The sequence below is a fragment of the Gossypium raimondii genome, chromosome 5 (assembly GCF_025698545.1).
Source record: "Gossypium raimondii isolate GPD5lz chromosome 5, ASM2569854v1, whole genome shotgun sequence".
Classification (NCBI taxonomy): Eukaryota; Viridiplantae; Streptophyta; class Magnoliopsida; order Malvales; family Malvaceae; genus Gossypium; species Gossypium raimondii.
Genome location: NC_068569.1, coordinates 14,128,764 through 14,141,930, shown reverse-complemented (window position 1 = coordinate 14,141,930; position 13,167 = coordinate 14,128,764).

The window sequence follows — 13,167 nt, the reverse complement described above, 5'->3', positions numbered from 1 at the left end:
ACTAAAATGATGTAGTTTGAACAAAACTAAAGTTGGATGCTTTCTTGGGTAAGAAATCGATTGTAGAGTTTTCAGGAACTTTCGAGTGGGGATTTTTGAGAAGAAGAGCTATTGGATTTGATGGGATATGAGTTTAGGAGGGAGGGATGCTGAAACAACAATCTTATGAAAAAAAAATTTATTATGTTATCTATAAATTTAATTTTGAAAAATAAATGGAAACTGCATTAACTTTTAAAAATATATATATATATATATATATAATTATTTGAATGAATAATACACTCAACATAACCTAAGATAAATTATCCTAAATTTAGGATTTATTCATTTATCATGTACATGATATAACTCAAGCGAAGGTCATATGTGCTTGACGTTAATGGTGTGATTTTTAACCGTAAGCCGTGTCCAAAACTATCAATTATTTGAACGAATAAATCTTAAATTCAAGATTTATTCATAATATAACTCAAGCGAGGGTCATATGTGCTTAACGTTAATGGTGCGATTTTTAACTACGGGCCGTGTCCAAAACTATCAACTCACTGTAGTTATATGTTTCGATATGAATGCAAAGATTTGGACCTTCGATAATTGCAAATCTATAGTGCAGATTGTAGGCAGAACCCACTTTAATGGGCTTCATTAACGCTCAAAAACTTGAGCCCAGTTTGCTAAAGGTAGAGATTCGCCAGAGTCAATGTGTACGTAGTGTGAGCCCGTGAGGCGAGGCCGAAGCCTAGCAAGTGACGAGCATGAAAGTTGGTTCATAAAGCCCAGATGGAACTAAACGAGAATCCAAGTTGGTTCGTAAAGCTCAGTCCATAGTTAAAAGATGGTTGCTTATTTCATCTTTTAGTATGTGATCAGAGTTTCGATTCTCATTTATCTTTTCGAAAAATATTTACGATAAAGAGATTAATCACACTACAGAAAATAGCCTTTAATTATAACTAAATAAAAAATGTAAATAGTACTAAACTTGTATTTTAATCTAAAGAACGGAAATTAAATTCATAGAACGAGATTAATGTAGCGAGGCAAGTGACTGTTTCTTAACCTAATGTAATAGAAGGAAGCATCAAAATTTTCGAGTTTATTGCTAAACTTAACTCCATTGATAACTTTATTGGAAAGGCTTAGCCCTCCTCCTATAATATTTTTTTTTAAATTACACGTATAATCATAATTGTAATTACAAAAAATACATTCGAGTAACTATAATTAAAACTAATCATTATAAAACATGATACAACTAATATCATGTTACTTAAATTAGAATAAACAAAGACTAAAATCTACACATAGTTTACATAAAGTGAAACTCGAACCTAAAATATTAAAATTCTTAGGACCTCAATCTTGTTATTTAGCTAAGTACTCATTAGCTATAAGTTTTTTTTAATTTTATAAATGATAATTATATTTTATATCCTCTCTTTTATTTTATGTTTCTGTTTTAATAATTTTTTATCTAAGTATATATTAATTAATTTAATTTAATTATAATGTTACAATTTAGATGAATTTTTATACGTTATAACATTTTTTCCATTAAAATTTTCTAGATAATGGTAATTAATTAATTTTATATAAAAATAATTTAATGTATTCATCTCAAGATTCGTTAATTTAATATATATTTTGTTAGAGTTGACTTGCTGTCTTGCTAGTGGCTGTTATTTATTTATCCTAACTCGGAAGTTCATCCGATATTTTAAAAGATTTGAATAAAATTATTGGTTTTAAAATATAAGTTTAGATAAAAATTAAATTTATTTAAAATATGAATTAAATTGAAGTTTCAATATTAAAATTCAAGCTCATTCTAATCCGTTTTAAATTTATAATATATTTTATATGAAAATTAAATATATATACTACATTAAATTGCTTATTCTTAGAAATCTAATAAAATATTTATGATTGTAGTAAAAGAAATATATAATTATTGAATATTAAAAATAATATATTTTAAAATTTAAAAAAAATATTATGGATTGACCTAAATAGATTTGGGTTTGTCATTACAAATACGAGTGGTTTGATCAAAATTTGAAGTCTATATTTCAGTTTATATCGAACTTGAGCAAGTATGACATTAATACCATACATAAACTTTACCTCACCCGATGTAGGAATACCTTTACTTTAAAGTTTATTAATTTCAATAATAAGTCTTGATGTTCATTATTATAGCAGTTTTTGGGTATCCTTTTTAATTATAACATATTTTAGCATTGTTTATAAGTATTAGACCAGCCGCTGGACTGGTTGAATAAAGAATCAATTGCGTATTAGTTTGAAATAAGGGGTTGGATCAATTGACTCGCGAATCGATACAAATCAAGTGAATTAGGCTAAAAACTTACTAAACTGATAATTGAACAGCTTTTTTCTTTTTCTTTAATATTTTTTTATTTTTTATGAATTTTTAATAACTTATTTAGTTTAAAATAGAGAAGCTTTCAAGTGTTGCGATCTACTACAAGTTGCTTAAAAAACATGGATGGGGTGGTTGCAGTCACTATTCAGATTTTCCTTCCGTAATGCCACTATTATTTACAGTTTGATAGCTTGAACGATGGTCAATGTTACAAAAACAAAACAAAACACAACACGGCTTCTCTCTTATTCTCTGTCGTAAGACGAGTTGACATTAATGAAGGAACTAAAGTCTAGTTTAAGTGCATTCAAGCATTGATTTGCATCCGAAAAGGACTAAACATAACCCAAAAAAAAGTGAAAGAAACAAAGACCAGAGAATAATCAGATGGGTCGTTGTCTCAGGGAGGGAAAATATCATCTATAGATAAAACTATATATGATAACGTGAAGTAAATGCATGCCACAACATGGAAAGTGATGGCCATATATATCCACCATGGATAAGCACCACCTTACTCCCAAAACCTTATGAACATTGTTAAAAGAGGAAAAGCATATGATTCTGATGGATCCTAATCATTTCATTATGGAATGGATGCTTTCTTGTAACATGCATAGTACCAGTATGAACTGGGATAAAAAAAAAAAAAAACAAAAACGTCAACCACTACCACAAGGGCCTCTTTTATTTGAACTCAGTGGTGGGTTCTTTCGATTTGCATCAAACACAACTTTCTTTTCTTTCCTTTTCTTTTCTTTAATATTGTTGTAGCATCTGGAATTCTCTTTCGTCTTTTACGTTAAAATCACTGTTGTCATCATCCCCATCCATTTGCCTAAAGAGATGCCTTATTTGAAGTTTGATCATCCATAAACCAAGCAGTTCTTGATGTGTTTGTATTCATTTTCAAAACTAATCCTCTAATATTTTTTATGCCCTTTAATTTGTAAGATAATCACCGTTGGCTGTGTTTAGTATTACTTAGACCAAATTAATCATATAATTGCACACTCTATGTGAGTGAAAATTTTATAAAACATTAATATAAAAAACAAATGGAGCTTTGGTTGTAATAATACAAATTAAAATGTTTTTAGTTTAAATCATGTAAAAGATTTAAAAATATATCCTTATTTTCAAAAATATTATTTTCCAGATTTAATGAATTAATTGATATTTGATGTGATGAGTGATCTAAATGGAGATATGATATTATTCAAAACTTTTAAAAGTAAATTCATTTAATTTAATTTTAGATGATGTATCGTCATTGAGAACCTATACAAATATAAATTGCCAATGCATATATAAATTTTAATATATAATATAATTGAAATGAGATTTCTATTTTAGATCATTATTTTTAATGTTTACATAGTATTGTGTTATTATATATATATATACTTTTTATGTGATATAAATTACATAATATATGATAAAATAAAAATATATTATAAAAGTATAGAATGGGCTGGGTTGAGTCCATGTCTTGAATGTTGAAGTTCAAGCTCGGCTTGCTTTTAAACAGTACTCCCTTTTTTGTCCAAACATATATTTTAGGTCTTATACTCTTGTTCAGTTTTTTTAATATTTTAGACAAAACTTCGAGTTTGGATGGATAACTTGATCCATAAATAGATTTTTTCGAATGTGATGAAGTGAATTTAGGTTATTTAACTTTAGTAAGTGTGTAACAACTGATTTTAGCTAAATCGGAACAATAGTTTTGGAACCACAAATCCGAGGTCGGAAAATTAGTTTAATATTATTTTTGGTGTTTACAGCATGTGATTATATATGCGTGAAAGTTTTGTGATTTAATTTTATTGTTTAATAGCTCAATTTGAGAAAAAAGACTTACTCACGTAAAATGCAAAAGTGGCATTCTATATGTTAAATGTCTTTAATTGCTATGATTTATTAAACCAAAGGTCCTTATGATCATATTAGACCATTGGTTGTGTAAGTGGACATTTATGGACAACCATTATATATTTAATATTATTTCATTAAGGTTAATTAAGTAATTTGTGATTTAAGTTTAATTAAATTAAAACAAAACCAAAATTAAGCTTCATTTCATTTTTCTTTGGCTGAATATGGTGGAAGAAGAAAACATTTAGTTCATTTTAGGGTTCGGTCGATTGGGAGCTTAATTGGTAAGTGTTTTGAGCTCGGTTTTTTATGATTTTTACATTTTTGATATCATTGCTTTGTATTCTAGCTATCCCATGCCTTAATTTTTGAAGTTGTCAATGTTTTTGTGAAGTGCCATTGATGAATTTTTGAGCTTTTAAATGTTTGATGATGAAAAATGGATATTTGTTGATAGATTATCATATTTTGTTAAGTGATTTTTGACAAAAATGTCAAATAGGGATTTATTTGTGAAAATGTGTGGTTAAATGTTTGAATAAATGATAAATATGAGCTGATATGTGCACTAGGAAAATTCAGCTAGCTTAGGAAGGTATTAAATTGCATGAATTTTGTGTATTTGTGAAATAGGGACTAAATTGAATAAATGTGAAACTTTAGGGGCTAAAGTGTAAAAATTCCCAAATATGTGTTTGTTGACTGAATTGAATGATTTGATGAATAAATGAGTTAATTTTGAATGTATATAGATCAAGAACAAAAGAAATCAGATTTAGATCGGGGAAAATCAAAGGTTATCGAATAGTCGATACATTCCGTTTATCCCAAAAACAAGGTAAGTTCATAAGTAAATAGATGTTTTTAAATTTAAATGTATATGTTTTATATGTTGCGAATTTGATTCATATATGGTTATATATTGCGAATTGAATTGTATATATATACTTATATTGCCAAATTGAATTGTACATATATACTTATATTGTCGAATTGAATTGTATAGGTATACACCTATTGCGAATTGAATTGTATATATATACTTATATTGCGAATTGAATTGTATAGGTATACATCTATTACCAAATTGAATTGTATATATATACTTATATTGCCAAATTGAATTGTATAGGTATACACCTATTGCCAAATTGATTTGTATATGTATTTATATATTGCTGATTTGATTTGAGCATTGGATGACTGGTTTCGTGCATGAATTGATTTAATTATGAAGTCGAAAGCCCCGAATGAACCTTAGGAAAAGTATAGAATATTGATGTCATGACATTATGACTTCTGAGGTGTAATTTTGTGTAAGACCATGTCTGGGACATTGACATCGTGTATGATTTGTATAAGACCCTGTTTGGGACAGTGGCATCGATATGTGTTAACATGTAAGACCATATCCGGGATATGGCATTGTACGAACCTTACATGATTTTCGAGTATCCTTAACAATTTCGAATGGTTCAACGGACAATGTCAAATCGAGACCGAAGGTGAATTTTTTAGCTAAATGGTTCAGGTATGTGTGAAGTTTATATGTTCATGAAATATTGAGGTAAGTTTAGTACTTAATGTGGTAGTATGAATTTACTTGAGTTAGTTGAATGTATATGTGTTTGAGATTTATTTAAATTCAATCTATTTGAATTGAATTATAAATATCATTGAGATGATTTATTTGTTTATGGCTTACTAAGCTTCCAAAGCTTACTTTGTGCATTCTTTCATTGTTTTATAGATTATCGAAGTTAGCTCGGACTAAGGGATCGTCGGGAAACGTCATCACACTATCGAACATCTTGTTGGTACTTTTGAAGCTTTGAATATATGGTATATGGCATGTATAGGCTAGTGAACTTTTGGTACGTTTGAATTGTAAATTCTAGACATGTGAGTCGGCTTGGAAATGGTGTATGTGATGAAGTTGCGTTTGGGATTATGATATGAGATGAATCATGGTAATTGATGTGTACGTATTATGGCTAAGTGTTTAGCATGCTTATTATGATAGGTGATGCCCTTGAATTTGTTCAATTTGGTTTGGATGTCTTGATGATCAAATGATGCAATTGGTATGATATTGAGATGATAGATTGGTATGTAGATGAGGTATGAGTTGGTTGTTTAAATATTGAGAAAATGCATGTTTGAACCTAAGATGAATTGATGATTATAGTAAGTTAAATTGATATACTTTTGAATTTGTTTGTGGACATGAAATGAGTGGTAAATGAATGGTTATAAAATGGTATGAATTGTGCATAGAATGAGTTGTTTAGGCTGTCTATTATTATGTGAAAAATGACATGAATTTAAGGCAGTTTAGGTATGCTCGAAAGGTGTGAACTCTGTAACTTAGAAAAATTTTAAGTTTTTCGAAAATTTTTATATGTGATCGGTTTAGTCCCAAACCACTTCTAAAGCATGTTTAAGGTCTTGTAGACCTATTTAAGGGACATTATATATGTTAATTAAATGTTATGTTTGATTGGTAATACCTCTTAACCCTAATCCGGCAACGGACACCGGTTAAGAGTGTTACAAAGTGAAAGAATAAGGTAAAGCCAAACAACCTTTTGGCACTGACTCGAAGCAAATAACATGATGTGTATTTTTATGTTGTTGTATAGTATATAAACTTGTTGGGAAAGCAATACAGAAAAGGCCAAAGGGAATCTAATGGGATCCACGTTTCATTAGCCATCATCGAGTTGATAAAACATGGCATGTGCACCAAGTACCTAAAGGAATGTCTCTGGAATTCAAGAATTCTCTATGAACATGCAACCATTCATGCACTGAAAATCTACCACTGTTATGGCATATGGGGAACCAATTGGAAACTAAGATGATATTATTTATATATGTATGTGTGTGCGTGTGGGAGATAATTCCAAGTGAAGAAAACAACCTAAATTTTAGGCCCAGACATAATGAAGATAAAAAGAATGAAGGATAATATATAGTAGTGAGGAAAATTATTTGCGACAATATTCATTGCAAAACATGGATATTATAATTTGATATCTGATGGCAGTGGAACACAGAAACTAGTAGGGCACGAAAATGTAAGTTCATGGAATCTAGAACTTGATCCAACACCAATATAATGGTGCTTGACGCATATAATATAAGATATACTTTTTTTTCTCTTTTTTGGTATCAATATTTAGCTGACTCAATTTGTTAATTAAATGGATTAAATGTCATTAATCAAGTTAATGAGCATAATACCTATTAGACTTGCGTGAACCAAATTACTGTTAAAATAAAATATAAGTGGTAAGATATGGGGATCTGCGAAGCTGTACAAGTGAAATCTGTATAAATAGATGAATAAGTTGATTTAACCTTATTGTATTACTTTTATTTGACTTTGATTAGAATATGGTTTTACAAACCTATGAATATATAGTCTATGCTCCTCTTCTATTATTCGAATTTGACATAGTAAATTTTCTTCTCCTCTGCTCGTGATTTTCTTCTCGAAAGAGTTTTCATGTAAAATTCTGTGTGTTCTATTTTCTCTTTTTTATTTTCTTGTGATTCCTTATAGTTTATTAATTAAACCAGTGAGGGAATTACTTCCATAAAAAATTAAGGATGCGTGATTTTACTTTGTCATTGATGTATGATTTTAATATTGAGCATGTATATATAGTCCATAAATTCAGTAGTAATTTAAACAATGGACATTGAATTTGGTCATATCGATTTGTTATTAATTATACCCACTCATGACAATTTGTTTTAGGAATTATCATGGCGCTGGGTGTTGGCAGTGGGACGATAATTAGATTTGGTTGGAAAGGGTGGTGGTGTATATTAAATATGACGTAGGTAGACATAGGGAATTAAATAAGTGTTTGCATTGCATTGCATGTTGTTTTCAAAAGGGATGATGGTTGTGTTAGTGAGCAGTGAGTGGAGATCCAGCAATTAAGCAAAGAAGTGAGGTTTAAGGAATTTGACGATTGGACGTCGCATGAATTTAGAGGTCCAACGTGGGAAGCTAATTCATCAATTACCATCCATATTTTATATAACACGACAAATGTTACGGATGCCTCTTCAGTCTTCCCCTTGTTTGCCTTTTATTTGTTTTTTCCCCAAGTAGAAAAAAAAAAACTAGACGTATTGCTTGAAAATTTCTATTCTAAGTATTGCTTCTTCAGCTAAATTCTCTCTTTCACTCTAACATTTATCTTAAAAAGTTTTAATTATAATAATTATTAGTAAGTTAGGCAGACAACACCAGATATGAACGACATTTTTGTTAATTAATGTCTACATTAATCTATTAAATTAAATATTTATTTTATATATTAAATGAAAATATCTCTGAAGTGTTTTTTTCTTACAAGAAAAAACATAGCTTAGAGAAGTAGAAGCTTTGTCGGTATATAATTTGTGAAGTGAAAGAGCTTTACTTTTGTGTTTGTCGCGCATATATGCTTATGTGTTTTGATATCGCCAAACAACGACACAACGTTCGATCGTCAAAAGACAAATTAAAGTACGTAAATTTCCTACAAATTTTCACTAATTTTATTCTTTGCCGTCCTGCTTCATTTCTTTTCTTTTACGGCATGCGCAGCTCACTTTTTGTTTTACCTTGAAATGATTGATGTTATTCCTCATAATTAAGGAGAAAAAAGAAAAAAACATCATTGTCCAACAAACTCCCATACATTTACCACACAAGTGTAGACAACTTGCTGAGAGCATTCTAGCTTCTTTTTTTTTTCTTTTCTTTTTTTCAGTTACTTTTAACCTCCATATTTGATTGGTTGAGATAACCAAAAAGTTTTTTTACCCTAATACTATAAAATAAATAATTATCAAAATAGAATAAATAAAAATTAATTATCGAAATAAACAAATGTAACAATGTCCGCCGGTGTCGTCCGACATATCGACGACACTACCTTCACCCATTTTCCAATCATTCAGTCATCATTAGATTTTTTTAAAAAGAATTTTTTGTGGTGCCGTTAGGTGGCACCGATAATATTTTTAATATTTTTTAGTTGATAAATTAATAATTTAGATTTTTGATCAAATGGTTGAATGTTAGTATTTTTGTATTTGAGTCTTAGGTTATATTTCTCTCCTACTCACATTTGCATTTTTTATTTTATGTTGTTTCAAGTTTTTTTTATATTTTCAATTCTTCTTATAAACATTTTAATATGTATTTTTATTTCATGTTGTTTCAATTTTTTTATTTTTAATTAATGTTTATAATTAATAAATATGTTGTTTTCAAGTTTTCTTTTATTTTTAATAATAAATAATTACATATTTATAATTTGATTTTATAAATAAAAGAATTATTAAATAAAAATTGAACACAATATATTTATTAATTAAAAAATTGAAACAATATGAAAAAAATACAAATGTAAGTAGAAGAAAAATTGAACCCAAGGCTCAATGACCAAAAACACAAATACTTAACCATCTATCAATAAACTACATTGTTAATTTAACAATTAAAAATATTATGGATGCCGCCTAACACAGTGACAGTATTAAAAAAGTTTCTTTCTTTTTCTTTTTTTAAACTAATGATGGCCGAATGATTGGAGGAAAGTAGGGGTAGTGCCACCGGTGTGTCAGACGACACCAACAAGTAATTTTACATTTACTTATATCGATAATTAATCTTTAACGCATCTTAGTTTTATAATTAATTAATTGTTTTATAATCCAAACGTGTGGAAACAGGGATATTTTCATCTTTACTCATTCATGCACTAATACATAGATTAGTAATTATAATATTTGTTTATAGATTGATAATGAAAGGAAATCCTGATTATCTTACAATTGCCTTTTCGTTTAATTATTACTACTAGGTTTTGACATTTTCTTCCTTATTTTATTTTTGCCGGAATCTATATTTTTATTTATTTAGCCCAAGAGATCACAATTAGATTCGAGAATTTATTAAAGATAAAAAAAAGGTACTTAGCCTGATTTTATGGTATGTCAAATCGGTCGATATTGAAACCTTTACATCATGAATAAAAAGCTACAGTATTATATTCTTATGTAAAATATAATTATTTTATAAAGTATTATATTGAACTAAAACCGTCGTAACTTATTTATTCCCATATTAGTAATGATAGTAACATAAATATGATTCACCGACGATTGATTTGATGCCGGCGGCTTCATACGTGGGGGCGTCTCCTTCTCTTCTTTATACCTTTTTTCGTGTGAGAAATATTAAGATATGACAAGTTGGGGAATATGAAAGTAATTAATCCAAGTATATACCATTAATATTGTTAATAAATCAATGTATGTTTCATTTATTTAATTTTTTTAATAATGTTATTTTTAATTTTGTTTGTAAAATTAAATTAAATTAATTAATTATTAATATATAAAATAATTATCTATATTAAATTATTAAAAGGAAATATTTTATGTATTCTTTTTAAATTTACTCAACAATGAACTTCTTTTATTTAAACAAAAATATATTATTATGACACCAACTTAATTAAAAGAATTTGTAAAGTTTATTAACATCACGGAAATAAGGGGATTAGCTATAATAATGCTTTCTTAGATGCCCAATTTATTAAAGTTTTTACTCGTATTTTTAAACTATTAAGATTGTGCCGCTCTAATCAAATATGATGATACGAATTTCAACCTATATTAATAAAAGGAAAAGAAAAGGGAGGGGGCGTGCATGGAGGAATAGGAAAGGTCCCTCGGGGTTCGTAGAAGAGGAATGGAGAAAGCAAGATATGGACAGGGTAGGAGGGATGGACGATGGGGTCCTCTCAACTAAAAGAATGTCTAGATAAATTCAAATAGGAATTTTTAGACATCAAAGATCAGAGGGGGATGATGCCCCTCCCTTCAACACCAAAAGTTAGTAAGAGCGATGAGGTGAAGCGGATCTAATAACTGTTTACTTACGCCACCAGAATTTTGCAATCTGGCACCTCACCTTTACAATATTGTTCTTTTTAAAACTGAAAACAAAAATTGATATGATGGTATTTCAACAGTTTTGGTTCACAAATAAAAGAAGACAATTACACTAATAAGGATAAATTAGCTACATATGTCAGAAAATTTTGTTAATTGATTATATAAGTCCATCTTTTAAAAATATTTAGAGAAATAGACCTTTTTTGGAGAGCATGTGTGAAAGTCCGTTCAGCTAAACGAGTTTTCTACACAGTTGGCAAAAAAGATTGTCCAACTGGCGAACTTTTTGCACAGTTGGCAGGAAAGCTTTCTGTTGGCATGTTAGGAAAAACGCATTGAGCTGGATACATTTTCTTTGGAATTTTCAAAAAAACGTTTCCAATTAAACGCGTTTTCCTGCCAACTGTGCAAAAAACTCGCCCAGCAAGACGAGTTTTCACACGCTCTCTCCAAAAATTGCCTATTTCCTTAAATTTTTAAAAAACCGACTTATTTGGTCAATGAATAACTTTTTGGGCATATATGACTAATTTAGCCCACTAATTGAGTTGAATTTTTTGTTATTTAATTTATAATTAATTTTATTTTTATGATATAAATATATATTTTATATTTAAATTAATTTAAAAATACTATATAATTTTTTCCAAAATTTATGGATTATTTTTATTAATTAAAATTTACTATCTTTAGAAATGTATATAAAAATATTTTAAATTTTATCTAAGAATATTCAAAAATAATAAAATAAAATTAATTTTATCAAAATAAAATAAAAATTTCAAAATCCAAAATAATATGAAAAGCTTAATAATCATACTAAATTATCGTGAATAGTTTAAAAATTTAAAAAAAATCTAGACTATCAACTCTAATTTTAATGTCTTATGACATTGAGAGTAAATATTAAGAGTTATTTATATTTATATTGACGTTATGTTAATATAGGATTTATTGTTAATGTATAATTGTTTCAGGTTTTAAGGTTAAAGCTGTTTCAATAAATTTTAATAATTTTATGGAACCAAATATTATACTACATAATGTATACTAGATAGATAGAAATAGAATCAGGCAAAAGGTGGGGATTTTTGCTGTGTTACTTATCGTATTATATAAAAATTGATATTTTTTATGCAAAAGTAGTTACCATTTTACCTTATTAGAAAATACCAATCCGGTTTCGTGTTTGTTGGGAGTATGATCTCTATCTATAGAAAAGGAGAAAACACTTACAATCAAAGAACTAATCACCATTACTGACGATAAAAATTCTGATTTAGATAAAAAATATCACAAATATATTTAGCATAAAAATTTCCATGCAAGTATATAATTGTAATTCTCATAGTTTTAACATATTAGGATTTTAAAAATAACTTTCATGGTATAATATTTTAATTTAGATTGTAAATTAAGACTCTAAGGGTGAGTTTGGATGAGCGGTGCATTTATCTGCGATTAGTGTAAAAACAATAGTGGCGGTGAGATTAGATATTGTAGCGTGAGATAAAAATTAAACTAAACGCACCACACCACACCATCCAATCCCTCTCTAAAAATGGGTTAAATACTACAGCACCTATCTCTTGTATTCTAGTTAGTAATTATTTTTTGTACTATTTCTACAAACATGAATTCCGACTTGCTTTGCTCAAAAAGAAAAAGAAATCTAACATGCAAAATAGTATCTAATCTGACTGTGGCAATCTTATCATTTTGTTCTACTAAAATAATTTTACATTTATAAATTAATTCTTAGAATATGATTTGATATTAAAACAGATTTATTCACAAATATTTTTGGACCTTTTTAGTTTGCAGTATCTATTTTAGCCTTAATCTGCTAAGTTCCCCCACCTTTGATTTTTTAATTTTTTTTATTTCACCTGTTTTAGCCCCTCACTCTGTGCCTATAAATTGCTCTT